This window comes from Amblyomma mixtum, chromosome 3 (assembly GCF_055824585.1).
Source record: "Amblyomma mixtum isolate Tamu chromosome 3, ASM5582458v1, whole genome shotgun sequence".
NCBI classification, from domain to species: Eukaryota; Metazoa; Arthropoda; class Arachnida; order Ixodida; family Ixodidae; genus Amblyomma; species Amblyomma mixtum.
The window spans coordinates 176,000,366-176,016,746 of NC_143014.1; the positions used below are offsets into that span (position 1 = coordinate 176,000,366).

Genomic DNA, 16,381 nt, shown 5'->3' on the forward strand with positions numbered 1-16,381 from the left:
GAAATGATAACGGGAGGGCGTAAAGTAAGCAGCCATCATCAACGCACAGCGGAACGAAGTTTGAATTAAAACAAACAAAAAAAACCGCGGCCCAGGCAAAAGTCAGCCACGGACGCAGGGATTCCGCGCTTTCCCTTAATTCTTTTTTTTCCCTCTCGATTTTCCCCTGAGTATGGTACCAATTAAGAGCGGAGACGACAGGATTTCGGAGAGCATCGCGCAGGGAACAAGGGCTCGGAAGGGCTCGGGCTTATTTTGCTGTCGCCGTTGTTGCGATACAGTGATCATTTTTTCATTTGTGCTCGCCCTATATGGTCCCTCATCGATGACTCAAACAACTCCGCAAAAAAAAAAAAAAAGAAGCCAATTCAACTCGCCCCGAATAAGAGGCGAACAAACAGACTCTAGACCCAGGGATTCTCCTAAGCTTTTGCTGGAAAAACTTCGCTGCTGCTACTGCCGCTGTTGCTACTATTACTGCACAATTAACACCTCTTTACCGGCTAGTACAGGCATTTAGACGGTGCCTAAGCGGCGCTTTCAAGGCCGAGTGTGGCGTGATCAAGTTCTCGGGAACGAAGCAACAATAGATCAGCGACTGCGGTGTTGCGTTCTGGCTGGAGCGCAGGCGCTGTTGAAAAGGACTCGTTCCGCTTCCATCCACCCGCTGTCCTCCAACGTGTCATCCGAGGCAACCCAGATTGAAGAAATAGCAACGGCCCCAGGGAAAGTTTAGGAAAGTTTAAGAAAGTTATCGAGCCTTCTTGTCGGATTTTCTTCTTCGGGCGTAGAGTGAGCTAGGCGCGTGTCGCCGGCAAGCGTGTCGGTGACGGGCGAGTGGCTGCCCGGAATCTATCCAGTTTGAAGCGAACGGAATCAACGGTGTGCACAAGTCGCCGCAGGCTTCGCCAGCCGCTCTCGCGCTGCTCACCCTTTCGGCACAAGCCAGCCGCCGCGGCCGAGAAAAACCAGGGCGGCGAATCCGAAAAACGCTCCACTGAGTCGCTTTTGTCAAATTCCACGCCAAAAAGACTACGTTTAATCAATGCGTTCCTGTACCCTCCGAGCCGCTTCTGACTGCGCGACTTTCCAGGGTTAAGAGTGCTCAAGTTCAAGGGCGGCCACACAGAGGGTGGTGGTCTCCGAATGCAGACGCTCGAATGAACCGTGAAAGCGACGGCCCAGTCGTCGTCGCTGTTCAGCGCACACGGCGGGACGCCGGCCCGGTTGATCGGTGACGTATAGTAGTAGCCAGAGACCGCAACCGCTGGGTTGGAACTGCGCAGTGGACGCCTGGAGGCAGCCGCAGCCGCGCCGGCTCTGCACACACAAGCCGGACGCGTAACCAGAGCGCATCGCAGGCTGTGGCAGTTCGAGGTCGCGCGGCCGACAAGAAAAAGCTTCAACGACGCGAGAACCGCCCCCGCCGATTCGCACTCTGCGTCGAACGGGCCGCCCCCTGTGAAAGCAACACTTTTGGACGCTTTCCATTTCAGCCGCTGCTTGGCAGCGCCGCGGTAGCCTCAGCGATGTGTCCGGTGTTTCGCAGAGTACACCAATGCGGACACGCACAATTCGCCCATCTACGACACACGGATCAAAAACAACAATCCAGCGCGCATGCACGAGACTGTCTTGGGAGGAAAAGTGAGCCGAGCTTGAGTCTATAGCCTCAAATACTGCTCTCTTCCCAGATGCGCGTGGTCAGGCCTGCATGAAACCTTCCTCCCGAATGCATCGCTGTGTCCAAGACGACTATAGCAGCATACAACATAAAAAAAAAACAGCACTTGGTAACAGTGGGCCACGGTTGCCAACTGCGGTTACCAACAGAGGTAACCAGCTGTCAGTCTGCTTTTTGAGCTTATACAATTTCCAGTCATGATTACTTCTTGTTTGGCTAACAAGAAGAGCTGTAACAACGGTGTAATTTTTGTCACGGATGAATTCTGTTCGGCTGTCCAGAATGTGGGCAGAGCGTCACTGCACACTTCAGTTGTATCCGACTACAGCTGCGTTTTGCGAAGTTTCTAATGCTAACAAGTGCTAGTTCGTGTTCCTTCTGCGCGCTCTAGAGAGTGCAGCAGATGAAGTGAACGCAAGCACACTTTGTCACAGGTTACTGGAAAACAAAATTAGGCGGTAAAAATAAGCGCAGGCATCAGCCAAAAATGACCCGCGCGATCATGCGGCTCCACCACACAGCCTCACCCACAGCTCGTAACAAGGCGCGGAAACTCTCAATGCCGCCATTCAGTGGCAGATTTATATAAACTTTCTCAGAAAAAACTAGGCGAACCCCCCCCCCCCCCCCCCCCCTGAGAGATTCACAAATCCACAGCGCATATAGGACAGCCCCACCCCTCTCACCGCCCCTTCCAAAGGACACCCAATAAATCGCCCCTGCCAGCACTTTATACTCTATGGGGGGCCGACAAACAGCGAAGAAAAGATTAAGCGCTGCATAAAACCCGACCTTTTTCAATGCGTTGAAAGATATGTATCTGATTCTTCTGGCAATCAAAAAAAAAAAAAAAAAAAAACCGTGAACGCGCGATTAACTGCTCACCATTCGATAACGGTGCGAACCGCAGTGTGCAGGAACTAATGCAGCTACGCGGAGGAACCAGCCTTGCATTCTAACATTCCTGAAACAAGCGGCTGCGTTACAGACGATGATGCTACATGGGCAGGTGCGACTGAAGGTACGCATTGAAGGTGCGTCAAAAGTTCCTAGGCCACAGAGTCTGCAAGTTCTGAGCCGTGCAGTGGGGCACACTCGAGCCTCAAAATCTCAGCAGAAGGTGGGAGAAGTACCCTTCTCACCTTAGCAAGCGTTCGTATAGTATAGCTTCATAGGCGCCTTCAGTGCCAGAATATATTCGGCTAAAAAGCAGGACTTGCGCCCCGAGAACTTTTGACTCACCCTGTAAATACAAACACCGTCACATTTAACGCGCACTGCGCTTGAATGTCTTCTCGTTCAGCTCATGGAGCTCGAGTTTTTCGGGTCCCAGTGACCACGCACGCGCTCCGCCAGTCTTCCTCCCAAAACGCCGGTCAACGTTTGCTTTTTACAAGCTACGCATATGGCGCGAACAACGCCGTGCGCACGATGGCTGTTGACCGCTAATTCGGCGCTGAATAGTGCGCTCTGCTCGACCAGATCCCTCTAAAAACGGACGCCAGACGTGTGTCTTCCACGCGCACCTCTCCCTCCAGGCGATGCTGCTTGCAAATGGCGGCGCCATGCACCACAAAGCAACGGCTCGTGCCACATGCACAACAAAGACGGACGAAGGCGACGACACAGCACGCGGGGGAGATGTCGAGAGAGCCGACAGCCCCACGCGCGGCTGGAAGTCACAGCGGCGCTTTCTAATTAGCCGTTACAAATGAGATTTCAGAGCGCCTGTAGGCTGGCAGAGACAGTTCGAGAAAGGGAGAGGGAACGCCTCGCGGCTTGATCAATTACTCTACGCCGGGACGAGGGGCCCTCCGGGGTCCACGGGCCCAATCGCGTGCAAGACAGGTGGCAAGAGGATGACGCACACAACGAGCGAGTAGCGGGCTTTGTTGGGCACCATCGACCCGGGCGCTTTGTACAAGCCCACGAGGGATGCGCACGAAACGGACATGCCCTGTGGGTCTGACATGGTCAGGAGCCCGATGTTTCTGCGGGCTCTCGAACGGGCCATGCAGACGTGAAGGCTGACATCGCGCGATGCGACCGAATGCATCCTGCTGTGCGGGGACGAAAAAGGTAGCCGCCCTGTCGTACTCGGGAACCGGGTGGGCAGCCTGCACGCGCTCAACACCGCGAGAGTGGAGTGAGAGCGATTATTCGCAATGTTGTGCGCTTCTGTAGCTGAGCAACCAACGGCACTAGAATTATACGACACGAATTATACAGTGTGACAGCTACTGCGCCTTTCCATTCCCCATTAACAAATTATTATAACCACACCGCCTACGCTGCAGTACAGCTGGGCCATGAGTAAAAGGGGTGATAATGCAGAAGCTCGTGCCATGTCCCCGTGTTCGCAAACCTACTCGCGTGTAAACCTGCTTTTCTGAAGTGCACGTGACCATGCACCGCAGAAGGCTGGCGTGTTACGCCCTGAGTTCCACTATTATTCCACTAACTTCGTAGTATTCCACTAACTTCGGTTCAGCGTCCGAATGTTACAGCGACTACGCCCCCTGCCACACGGGCACTTTCATAGGCTACCGAGTTGTGCCGCTGTTACACGGTACACGACAAACTCGATAGTCATCGAGAGTTTCCACCGTCTCACACCAAGGTGTTGTGGCGCGCCACCGTAGCCGCCAATAATTTTGCTGGCATGCTAGCAATCAGCTCACGAATTTAAGCTGAAAGAGTTAAAAACAAAATATTTATTCGACACAGTAATACTAATCACTCTTGTGATGAACTTCGTTGTCTTGAACAAGCTGTAGTAGCATTCATGCATTTTCCAAGATGCTAGTGTTGGTTGTTTCGGTATCGCCGGCAGATGGCAGTACGCTCGCAGCAGAGTATTGCAGCCCGGCCTGTCCTTTTTTTTCTGCAAAATAAGTTGCGTATTTTAAAGTCACATGTTTTTTTATAGATGATACTGCAATGATTTTATTCCCCAGGCGTTGCTGTGTGCGCTCCGCGTCCAACAGTGCACGCAGGCCCCGCTCGAAGGCCCTCGAGACACCTCGACAGAGCTCCGCGGTGCTCCGTTGCGTTGACTAGATAGACTATTGACTCGATGGCCATCGGAGCCAGACTATCGGTACGAGGGCCTTCGAAATGACCGTGCGACCGCGGTAAAAGCCGCCGAGCGCGTCACAACAACAACAACAAAAAACTTTTATGGTAACTACAGTACAAAGCAGAAAACTAATATCGGACGCTCGGCGTTTGTTGCATGCATATTCCACTTTGCCGAGAACACTGGTATTCGTTGTTCCTTCCAGAGGACGTTACGTCCGACCGATACCGCCGACATCATTTCGGGAACGTGCTTACTGTCACATACGTTAATCGCCTTGGATCGACAAAACGGAACGAGCGGCTCATAATGTGAGGGATCGGAAAGACTATACAGCACTCTCCAACTCAGCCAGCAAAGCGCAGGAAAAACTGCAAGGCTGAAACCACAGTCGGCCGGTCTTGGACGTTACACAAGCCAAAACGCCCGAGACGGACCAGAAAGCAGTGCTCGAGAAACTTATCCTGGTCGCAACTGCACGCCCAGTCCTTACGCAGGACTCTTATCTCCACGCACGCCTTTTTTTTTTTTTTTTTCCTCGCCCTCGGCGCGAAGAAAAAACCACAGTTACTCCGCTCTCAAGCGGGCCACACCCTCGTGCTAAGCATCCGCGACGCGACCTCCCCGTCTTCGAACACTCCGAGCGAATCTCGACCGGGAGCAGTAACAAACAGGGCGGCGATCAAAGCAGACCGGGCTTCTCTGCATAGGCGCGGCTGATCCGTAAAAAGCGCCATCTTCGCAGGGCCGCGACGCTGGGATGCCACGCACCGCACGCGCCACCGTCTTCCCTGCAGACACCGCACACGGCGGCGCGAGACAGGTGGCGATGATTAACTCGTCTCCTTTTTTTTCCGCGAAGCTCTTTCTTCGGAGCTCGTTTCGAGAAAACGAAAAGAAAAGTAAAGCTCCCGTCTCGCCGAAACGGGAACAGGATAGCGACGGGACACAGAAAGAGAGAGAGAGAGAGCCAAGCTAGAAGAGACCGGGGCCGTGCGCGCAAACAGCGCCGGCAACAGCAGGGGAAGCAACGCGAGCCCGCGATCGCTCCATACGACAAGCAGCGGCAGCCTGTCTTCGCGCGTGCGCCCCGTATAGGATAACAACAGCGACGGCGGAGGGTATCAGGCAGAAAGTAGCGGCGCATGCAAGCGTGGCAGACCAAGAGCACACGCCGCTCACCATATACGTGCAGCCCACACGCACCGCGGGTCGTGCGCACGGCTGAAACTTGCGTCTGCGCTGTAGACGCGTGCGCGCGGCGCGGGTGCGCGGATGAATGCTGTCTTCGGGAGCAACTAATCGTTGTCGGAAAATCGACGAAACTAAACGCCGCTTCACACTCAGCGTGCAACGTTGCCAAAGCTAGCACGCCTCTTCGCGCTGGGTGTATACATTTGCGCCCAAAAAAAGTCGTTCGTCAACAACAAAAAATGTAATCAGAGGCTTTAATAACCGAAAGCCTGACAAAGGCAGTCAGGCGTGACGAAGTGCAAGTACCATGATCTCCAATGTCAATACGGCGGAGTGATATGCCTTATAGCTGGACGCAGTTTCCGCACCGTTGCACGCTGTGTGAAACGCTGTATACGTATATGGACTGGTGCGACACTCGGAGAAAATACAAGAAAAATTACCCCGCCTAACGGCTGGCTTGTTCTCGCTAAAATTTCCGACAGAGGTGGAATTCGGCGCTATTTTTGTTTTATACTACGTCTGGGTAGGGGAATTCCCCGAGTCGGGGAGAATTATTCGAAAGTTCGCATCGCATGCAGCGGTGTTGACCCAAAAAAGACCTCACCAACGCCAGTGCTTGTCGGCGGCAGAATGATAAAAGCACACGAACGCGATACGTGAAACACAGTGGTCCCCATACCTTCGGAGACTAGAGATGGTGCTACTGGTTCGGCTGCTGCGAAAGCGTCTTTTTCGGTCTGGCACCGCCGCGGACGATGCCGCCTTTCGATCAGTTCCCGATTCAGGCAAGTCCCCCAGACGTGGTATAAAACTAAAAACCACCTCTGGCTGAGATTTGAGCGCATACAAGCCAGCAGTTTAGCCGAGAGGATTTTTCTTCGATATTATGTGAGCGATGCAACAGACTTCGTATGAACACAGTCCACATTATGCAGGGGCAGCGGATTTGCAGTCACTCCACTCCCCGGCACTTATTCCATTTCATTCGATGGCCCGCTCAGAAGTATCCAGCGCCTGACGCTGTCCGCCAGCGATCGCAACAGGAAGTCTTGGCCGACAAGCATTTCACCAGAAAGCCAGAATGCTGGAGGAGTAAAACGTGCTCCAAGAGTCGACAGCCCGATCGACGGAGCGACGCAAAGAGTCTCTCACTTCAGTCGGCGCATTTGATTTTCGCTGCGCTAGCAGCAGCAGCAGCAGGCAAATCGATTTCACCCCCGTCCAAGTGCTTCCGCAGAAAGTGCAACTGTCTTTTCATTACATTCCGACTGCCTGTCGAGGCGCACAAGACCGCAGGAACCGTTCTGTTTCGGGGCTCACGAGTGCGCAGCTCCGGAAAGAATATACGAAGCGGGTCTGGGGAGAAGAGCTGCTCCATTTATTCAGGAGGTGCTCGCTCCAAACTGCGACTCTGGACGACGGACTGAAATGCCAGGACCGGCAGGGAACGCTGCTAGTCTCCATTCCAGGCGTGCTGTAGCGCTGTGCTGCACGAGAGGCGCGGAATCATGGCAGATGAAACGGTCATGTTCGAACGAACGAACAAAACGACGAACACCCCCCGCCCACCCACAACCCTGCAAACGCACGCACGCACGCACGCACAAATACGCGGTCTGCAAATAAGAGGTTATTGAACTGTACACGGATAGGTTCAAGGAATGAAGGACAGCTGCGTACAGAGTACAGATTCACGTGTGTGCGCGAAGGAACCGCCACGAAGACACAAAGGCCGGGGCAGTACGAAGGTCGGCGACAGTAGTGCAGCCGGAGAGAAACGAGTCGCCGCTGGTATGAAGGGATCAGGGGGTGGTGGACAGCCGAGAGGGACGGTGTGGGCTCAAGAGGTCCCTCGGAGGAAGGAGACGTCAGCTCTGCTCTAGAAGCCGCGAACTTTCAGCGCCGCGAGGCCTCCGCTTCGCCGCCTCTTGCTGCGGTGGCGCTGAAGATGATTGCACACGCGGGAGCGCAGGGCCACTGAAACAAGGACGCTTCCTCTGGCAGAGCCGAATAAAGAAGCGCACGGCAATTATCTTCGTCTTTCGAGGGGCTTGCGCAACTCTCGGAGACGACAATGTTGAGCGCGGACACCCAGCCGCCACGCTAAGCAAACTTGTTTGCCAACGGAGATGGCAGGCGGCGCCGTGAAAGGGCTTAAGGCTCCCTAGGAGACCTGCTGTGGGGGGCACTCCTGTGTGTCGCATGTCAACATTTAGGCGACAGTTTAACCGCCGCTCTTAAAGCGGTTTATCTGCCTCCCCCTGGTGGCTGCTTGTACAGCAGCGCAGAAATATAGTTCTCGTTTGCTAACATCTGTGGTAGCTGCGTCGCAGGAAATTAAACAACCAGAGCGGCGGCGCGGAAGATACACATAACGCACGCATCTCAGCGCAAGCCGGTCGGTCGTGACCTATATATGTACGCAATGTTTGTTCGTGCCTCCCTGATTGTATTTTTTTTTTTACCAAGGCGGAAAATCTGAGCCACCATTTGACATTTAAGAAGGCTCATATACGGGGAAATTTCAGTCAGCACAAAATGGCCAGAACAGAGCTGAAAAAAAGAGAAAACAACTATATACACGGGCGCTGTCTCTGGCACCCTTCCTTCTTTTTGTTGTGTTAGTCTTCCCGCGCTGCTAGAAATGTCACAATTAATTGCCTGCAAGCGCTTCGCGAGTTCGGGCTTTTCTTGCCAGGAAAAAAAAAATCAAAGGTCCAAGAAATCAATAGAAGCATGTGCGTGAGGATTGCCGCTCCGGCAGCTGAGCCCAGCCGACACGTGTACTTCGCTCGTGGCTCGAAACAGCGCGTGCTGCGGTGACGGTGGTCGACCCGAACAAGGTGACGCAACATACGCCTATCTGAAGGTCAGCTGGAGACAAGAAATTCGTTGGGGCTACTGCGTATACAGCACAAACCCGAGAACGCGTAACTGCGTATCGCATACTGCTCCCGCAGCGGCTACTCACGGTGGTTCCTGGCGGCGTCCAGTCACGTGGAAGCCAGGCGCAGAACGAGAGGCGACCACAGCCTAGGGGCCGAGCGCCGTCATCTCGGCCCAACGATGCCACTCAGCTGCATAGGAGCCAGCGGGGACGACGCAAGCCGCTTCTTGTATACCGAGGCGCTCTACTGCAGGCTGAAACGACAGAATACATACGCATATATGAGCCACCATCACGGCACAAAAACACGACTGAAAGGAGTAGCGCATGCACACGTGCGACTATAGAGTGTCACAAAGTGCGCGGCCCGTTCGAGTGAGACAGGGCGTCGAGCTGACCGACACCTTCTCTCTCTGAGCCGCCGCCAGGGACAAAGTGTCAACATATATATTGCCACGTATCATTGTAGTGTCCGTTCGTTCGCGCTCAAGGCCGCAGGAAAGGGGTGTTATCATTTTTGTTCGTGACGCGAGAAGCGACCGGACTAATCTCGATTGATCCCAGCCATGAAGAGCTGCATCTACGTCTTTCCATATTACTGTAGATGATCTTGTCCTGTTATCTCGAAGTTTCCTTGCCGGCTTTAAATTGTGCGATGCCGTGAGCGGCGGGCATTCGTAGTTCGACGACTGACGAGCACGTTTGTTGCTTACGCCGCCGCCGAGTGATTCAGTTCTTTTGCGGGCGCAAGTCAGCCCAAATAAAGAGCTTCGTTTCCAAGTCTTGTTGGTGTCTTCCTGACCACTGGACAGCCGTCACTACAACGTGACAATATGGACGGACACAGTGTTTACAAGCAAATGGGGAGTTCGCGGCAGCCGGACTCGCCTGGGAGTGAAAAATAGTAATATCCGTACCAGTCTTTAGAATTTCATAAACGCGATTACCCTCGGCGCTGTGGCGCAACAAATTTTGGCTACATCGCGCCAAAATAAATGCGCTTTCGAGAAGCTTGCAGCCAAAGCAACCTTTTCAGTGCACGTAACTCGTCGAAACAGCCAAAATTTGTTGGGCCACAGCGCCGAGAGTAAACACGGTTTTGAAATTCTAAAAACTGATACATGTATTAATTACGGCGGGATGCACGCCTCTTCGCAATTCAGGAGCCCAACAGTAACAGCTATACAGTTAACTATTCAGTATTAGTTAACCAGCCTGCTAGTTCGCACGTCTTAGCTGTATTCTGATGGGCCGCCGGGCTGGCTCAGTGGTCATGGCGCTCGGCTGCTGACCCAAAAGACGCGGGTTTCATCCCGGTCGCGGCGGTCAAATTTCGATGGAGGCGAAATTCTAGAGGCCCGTGTACTGTGCGATGTCAGTGGACGTTAAAGAACCACAGGTGGTCGAAATTTGCGGAGCCCTTCACTACGGCGTCCCTCATAGCCTTATTCGCTTTGGGACATTAAACCCCCATAAAACGTACTCTGATGCTCTACATTGCTGACAATGCTATGCCGGAAAAAGCGCTGTTCTAACTCAAAAGGCCTGTTTCCAAAAACTGTGGAAAGTCTTGGGTGAAACACCCTGTATATAAAACACTATGAGCTACTGCCGCCGCGCATCCACGCACAGAAACTTCGAAGGGACGTGGTAAGCAAGCGCCGAGAAACGCTGTCGCTAAGCACAAGTGCGCGCGGCGACGACAGGACCGACGAGCCCGAGTGGTACGCAACCGCTTGGCGCAGCCTTCACGTCACCCGAACAAGCGCAGCAAGTTGCTGTGTAGGGAAACTTCGAGCCCTCTCCAAGGAACCGGACACAGCTCGTACTGCCTGGCCACAGGACAGTTTGCACGGCTGAAGAAGCAAAAATTTACTGCTGAACTATTCACGTTTAATTCAACGCAGTTCAACTCTTTTATTTCGCGCGCTCAAGGCCCGCGAAGATGCGAAAGAATCAAATAGTGACCTAACAACACGGCAACAACACGAAATAAAACAAAAAATACGCACGTAAATTCCTTATTTACATACGAAACGCAAAAACGTTCCAACCAGCTATTATATGCGACGTCAGATACGAAACGTACACGCTAATTATTCAACGAATTGAGTGTACACCGGGCAGGATGGCAGCGAGACACGAGTGGACGGCCCCCGGGAAGCCGAGTAACGAGCGCAAACCAATTGAGGCGCCGCTTGTTCCGCGCTAGATCGGCCAAGCGTCATCACTTCGCCCGACGAGGGCGACCCGTCTTTGAATTTTCAAAAAAAAAAAAAAAAGGAAGTGCAAATTACGTGATCGTGGGAGCTTTCAGCGACGATTACAATGTCCCGCCTAATGCGCCCGCCGCATAGAAACAGTCGGTTTACAGCAGTACATACACCACCGTAGCAACAAAAAGTGGAAGCCGCGGGTGGCTGCGCCGCACTGATTCCGGCTTTCGAAAGAGCAGCACTGCAGCTTGAAGACCCTTAGGCCAACACGGAAGATGTCGGCGCATACACGGCCGTGCACTCTGCATCTCGCTCACGCCCACAGCAGTCGCCGGAAGTGAAGCCGGCTACACTGCCGCCCGTGGAATAAGAGGGGCCGGAGGGGGCCACCGGCGGAGCGGGCACATTTCGCTGCCGAAGCACCGCGAGGTGCGGGCGACACCGGCGGACGAGGCGGGCGTTCATTAGCAGACAATGGCTCCTCGGAGCCGTCGATGGGGGACGCGTGGCCGCCGGTGCCCGTCCCATTGTCTTCCCCCATCCGCCGCGTGCATTAGACGTCGTACGCGTGTACGGCGCGTAAATTACCCGATCACGTGCTGCCCTCGCCGCCTTTCTCCTGTTTTTCGACATTCCGGAGGAAAGCGAAAGCAGCAGGTGGCGTACAGAAAAGGAGAGAGAGAGAGAAAGAAAAAGAAAGACAGCGACGCTGGCGAAGAGCTCTCTAGGCGTCACTATGGGTGGCACGGTATTCGGCGTATTTTCGTTCTTGCCACGCCACGCAAGAAGCGCATCCGTCTACTTTCTGCCTGGTTTGCTAGACGGCCAGATAAATGCGGTAAAGGAACCATGAGCAATATGCAGCCATCTTTCGGACTGCAGTGTACACGAACTTGGGAGCTCTATGTTCTGGAATTCGAGAAAATCGGCATTCAAAGAAGTCCTGCCGTGCTTTATAAATGCTTTTTGCCTCCTCGCGATTGGGCAGCCGCGCATTTGATATCGGAGCAGACAAATGACGTTGCTGGCTGGCTATCTGCCGTGACGTCACAGGTGGTAACTATCAATAACAGCGATTCAAAATAATGAATAAGGAATCGAATCGTTGCAAGGCTACAGTCTCTGGAATCCTATAGTGCCGAGTTCGCTAATGATTTGAAGGTGAAATTCTCACTGTCTCTCTCTTGGCAATCTGGTATACAGGGCAACAATGCAAGCTCAAACTATAGCTTTCTTCACATCAACGCCATCTACCAACACCGTATATGAAACTCCCATACGCGGTTCATATGCGCCGTTATAGGCCAAACATAAGCTGATATAACAGTCCAATTTAACAACTTTTAGAATATCGTGAGCACGCAACACTGATCCACACCTCCAAGCCCCCAACCTCACCAACAGGAGTCGCAGCTGGATGCGGAAGGAAAAACAATACTGCAACAAAAATTGCCTTCGCAAAACACTCCGTCCACAGAATGTGAAGTTCCGGAGAGGATATACTTATAGAGGTCGATCTATAGCCATCGCATGCCATGAAAAATCCCGTCGTTCATACGCTAATCGCGGCCATGTGGTTCAAGCGAAACGCATCGATATCCAGTTCCCTGAAATATTATCGCTCCGAAATTCTTTTCAGGGCTGACCTGCGTTCCTATTCTACATTTTGACGTTACAAACTTTTTTCCCTATAGATACAGCTCTCATCGATTCCGTTCGCAGAATGCATTCAATAGGCCTGTGACGTCCTTCCTACCGTGGAGTGGACGTTATCCAATTCAACTTCTCAAAAATATTGAAGTGTCTTCGTTCATACATGACGCTCGCAAAACTTTTTTATATATTTTTGTAAATATTGTAAATAGTGTATAAAGCTCTCTCTGCCCAGTCCTTTCGCGCTATCGTCCCCCTTCTGTACTTCTCCTTGCTATCCTCTCCCGGACCCTTTATTTCCACCGGCCGCAACTCGGGTGGCAGAGATCTTAGACCGCAATAGCAGCGGCTGGTAATATCTCTTCCTTCTTTTTTTCTATTTTTGTTGCAATAATAAACGGCTATTACTACTACTGGCTCCTGTATTCTTACCTCCGATTCGAATGCGGACAAAGTCTTTTGGCGCGCTCCCCACTCAATTATACTCACGTCATCCATTAGCGTTGTCTGAAAATTACTCCAGCATATTCCCTGTTCACATGGGAGTATACTAGCACGAAAGTAATTCGTTTCTCACACCTCATCAGCGCACATTGCGTCATATTTTCTGGTGAAACGCCGACTGGTCTCATTTACTAACGATTTTATCCGGCTTAGAGAGCAGATTCTACACTATGCATTTCGAAAAGCTTTTGACGCTGTTTCCCATCACCTACATCGCCTGAAATTTAGCGAGTTGAACACTGACGTTACCATAGTTGCTTGGAAGATCACAGTTGGCGAACGTTAATAAATGTGAGCCCTCGTTCCGTCCACTCGACTCTATATTGTAGTGTGGCAAGGGTGAGTTCATGGATACCGCGTTCAATAATTTACACGAACGATTTGCTTAAATCACCCATTCGACCCTTTGCTTATACAGTCGAACCCAGATATATCGAACTCGAAGGCAATCTCGAAATATGTCGATATATCGATAATTCGACACATAAAAAATTGCAATAGATACGCTTATCTATAACCTAGAAACAAGAATACACAGCACCGACGCTTGTGACGCTCTTCTTGCAGCAATGTGGCGCCCGCCAGCGCGCTGGCAGCGCATGTTGCTAGGCGTAACCCGCTTCGCATCGAAGCAGCAGTGGACAGTGCTTTCGGACTATCCATTGCCTATCGTAAGATATCTAACTCTGTTACCAGCACAATATAAATAAAATAATGGCTCTTTAAAATTAAAGTACAGTTGTTTTACACGACGTCTTCGCCAGCGAAGCATGCCAGGCGAGAGCTGCCGCCAGGTTTTAGTTAGCTAGAGTTAGGTGTAATCTTCACCGCATGACAGCTATGACAGCTATATATGTGGCGTGGAAAAGAGTACGCATGGATGGATGGATAAACGGGATACTTACAGCTTAATTGCCGAGGAAAATGCTTTCGCCAATTAAAAAAAAAGGGAACGGAGGTTCAATGACAGAACCGATGAACAAAAACCCAAGTGGAAGTTTATTTCTAAAAGGTGGGTTGCCATGTTTATCACTGGGCTGTTGAACGAAAGCTTCGGGAATCAATTGTCTGCTTGTTGGCGACAGCGGTGGGACTGACACAGAATCGTCGCCGTAGCTATAGAACATGACCGTGACCTTTCCGCGACACTTACGCGTGGTTCCCAGCGTGTTCGCATGCTAGTGTAGAAACGTGCTTAACCAAGTAACCGCCCAAAGAAGGTGATGACAGTGAACAGCGTTGCGCCAGCAGACGACGTCTGGAGACGAAGTGGAGCCTGCCAGCATACAGAGGCATATAAGGTAGCGTAGGGATACCTAAAAATGCACAACTGCGCTACTTAAAACGGTACGCCATCTAATCACGTCCCTAGCGTCTGCATTTTGTTATTTCTCTTCCTTGAGTGAGAACCTACTCGACAGCCAGTTAATTATGCAATGCACATACTGCCCACTTTCGGTTCAAACCGAATTTCAAAAATTGAATTCGACGCACGCTTGCCTGTTATTTTTTAATTTATTTTTTTTTTCGCTTAAGCCGAAAAGTCCAACCCCTATAGGTATAATCATCGTCGTCCTTCTGCGTTTTTCGTGCTCTGGTTATCTGAACCATTTAACAACCACCAACTCCCTCCTTAACTTGAGCTTTGAAATGTACAGGTGCCGTCAAAAGTAAATGGAAGGCAATATTAATGAAAAAATTAATCATTGCCCGCTCAATTCATGCATCCTTGAATACATATGTACAGACTAATTGTGATTGTGCGAATTGCACTGTGCACCAACAAACATGGACCATTATGCTTTAGATTTAAAGAAATTAAATTTTTTTGACAAAGTCGCCTTTCATTTACTTTTGACGGCGACTGTACACCGCCAACGCTATACAGTACAACCTCCCCGCATATGATAAATACTTCAAAGGAAAGTCTGCAACTTTCTCACCGCTTACTAATTTTCCCCACAGTCTGTCTTTTCATACCCGGCCCCTCGGTCAACTAAAGTGAGAGGGACGGAAAGGTGGGGCGAATTAGTGATGGTTCGCGGAAACCGATGCACCTGTTGAAAATCATAGCTGTAATACTTTACGATAAAGCGCAATGCTGTATATCCTCACATCTCTCTTGTTCCTAAGAGACTGCAAGTGGTTACCATGAAAAACAACAAAACATAAAACAGAACCTGACAGCTCGGCTCCCTGCAGCTTTCACGCTTTTACAAATGAACCACGAAATAATGAAGCGTCGTCCCACGTTTACCGTCCCATCGACTCCATCCGCAGCCACGAGCGTTTTGACGCATAGTCTACCTCTACATGTGCCAAGCCACTGCACAATTCAGCGGGTCAAGTTGTAACTGTACACCGCAAGCTACAACAGACCACTCTCTCATCAGCCAGACGCCAGACGACACGGTACGAGAAAAAAATTCTGCCCCCCCCCCCCCCCCCCCCACACACACACACACACACACACACACACACACACACACACACACACACACACACACACACACACACACACAAACACACACACACACACACACACACACACACACACACACACACACACACACACACACACAGCACACACACACACACGCATGCACGCACACGTCGAAAGTGTGGTAACGCGGACCGCTTCGTACATGGAAAACGATGTGGAAGCAAACGAGAAAACGGGACTGAGGAAGACACACGCACAGGCAATGCTCTAACAACCATGAATTTTAACCGTCGTCTGCGCAAAAACATACGCAAACAAGAAACGTCAGGAAAAGAAAGGAAGGAGGGAATTCAGATACACGAGCTTTCAGATGGATATAAAGACAAGGATGCGAGGACATCTTGCATATACAGCTTTCTTTTATTTTTGTATGGCACGCAGGGGCGGCCATGTTTCTCAGCTCCAGACTTGTTTTTCTTCACTTTTTGCGCGAACCCTGAGGCAGAGGCTTGCCATCTAACAAAGAGCACCGAAAACGAGCCTTTTGCCTGCTTTCCACACGATCCCTTCAAGGTTATGAGGAATACGATACACGCGTAACGAACCACAGTGGTGACGCTCTTGACTGGCAGCGAGAGCTGCCCGCTTCTGCCTCTTCATTTGCAACGCTCACAAAGCTCCTCACTTCGTTGGAAGCTCTCCCATCGTCCAGACAGAA

At 51.5% G+C, this 16,381-nt stretch overlaps 1 protein-coding gene across 8 annotated transcripts in view; it reads right to left on the reverse strand.

Annotated features, from left to right (window-relative positions):
* Positions 1 to 16,381, reverse strand: part of Evi5 (ecotropic viral integration site 5) — a 336,527-nt gene that overhangs the window by 138,372 nt on the left and 181,774 nt on the right. For 7 of the 8 annotated variants that reach the window (XM_089582018.1, XM_089582010.1, XM_089582013.1 and 4 more), the window contains one exon: positions 8,932 to 9,101. The gene's annotated coding sequence lies outside the window, so the exon portion shown is untranslated. Of the gene's footprint in view, positions 1 to 8,931; positions 9,102 to 9,202; positions 9,271 to 16,381 lie in introns of those variants that run through there. The other variant, XM_089582015.1, reaches the window with a different exon arrangement.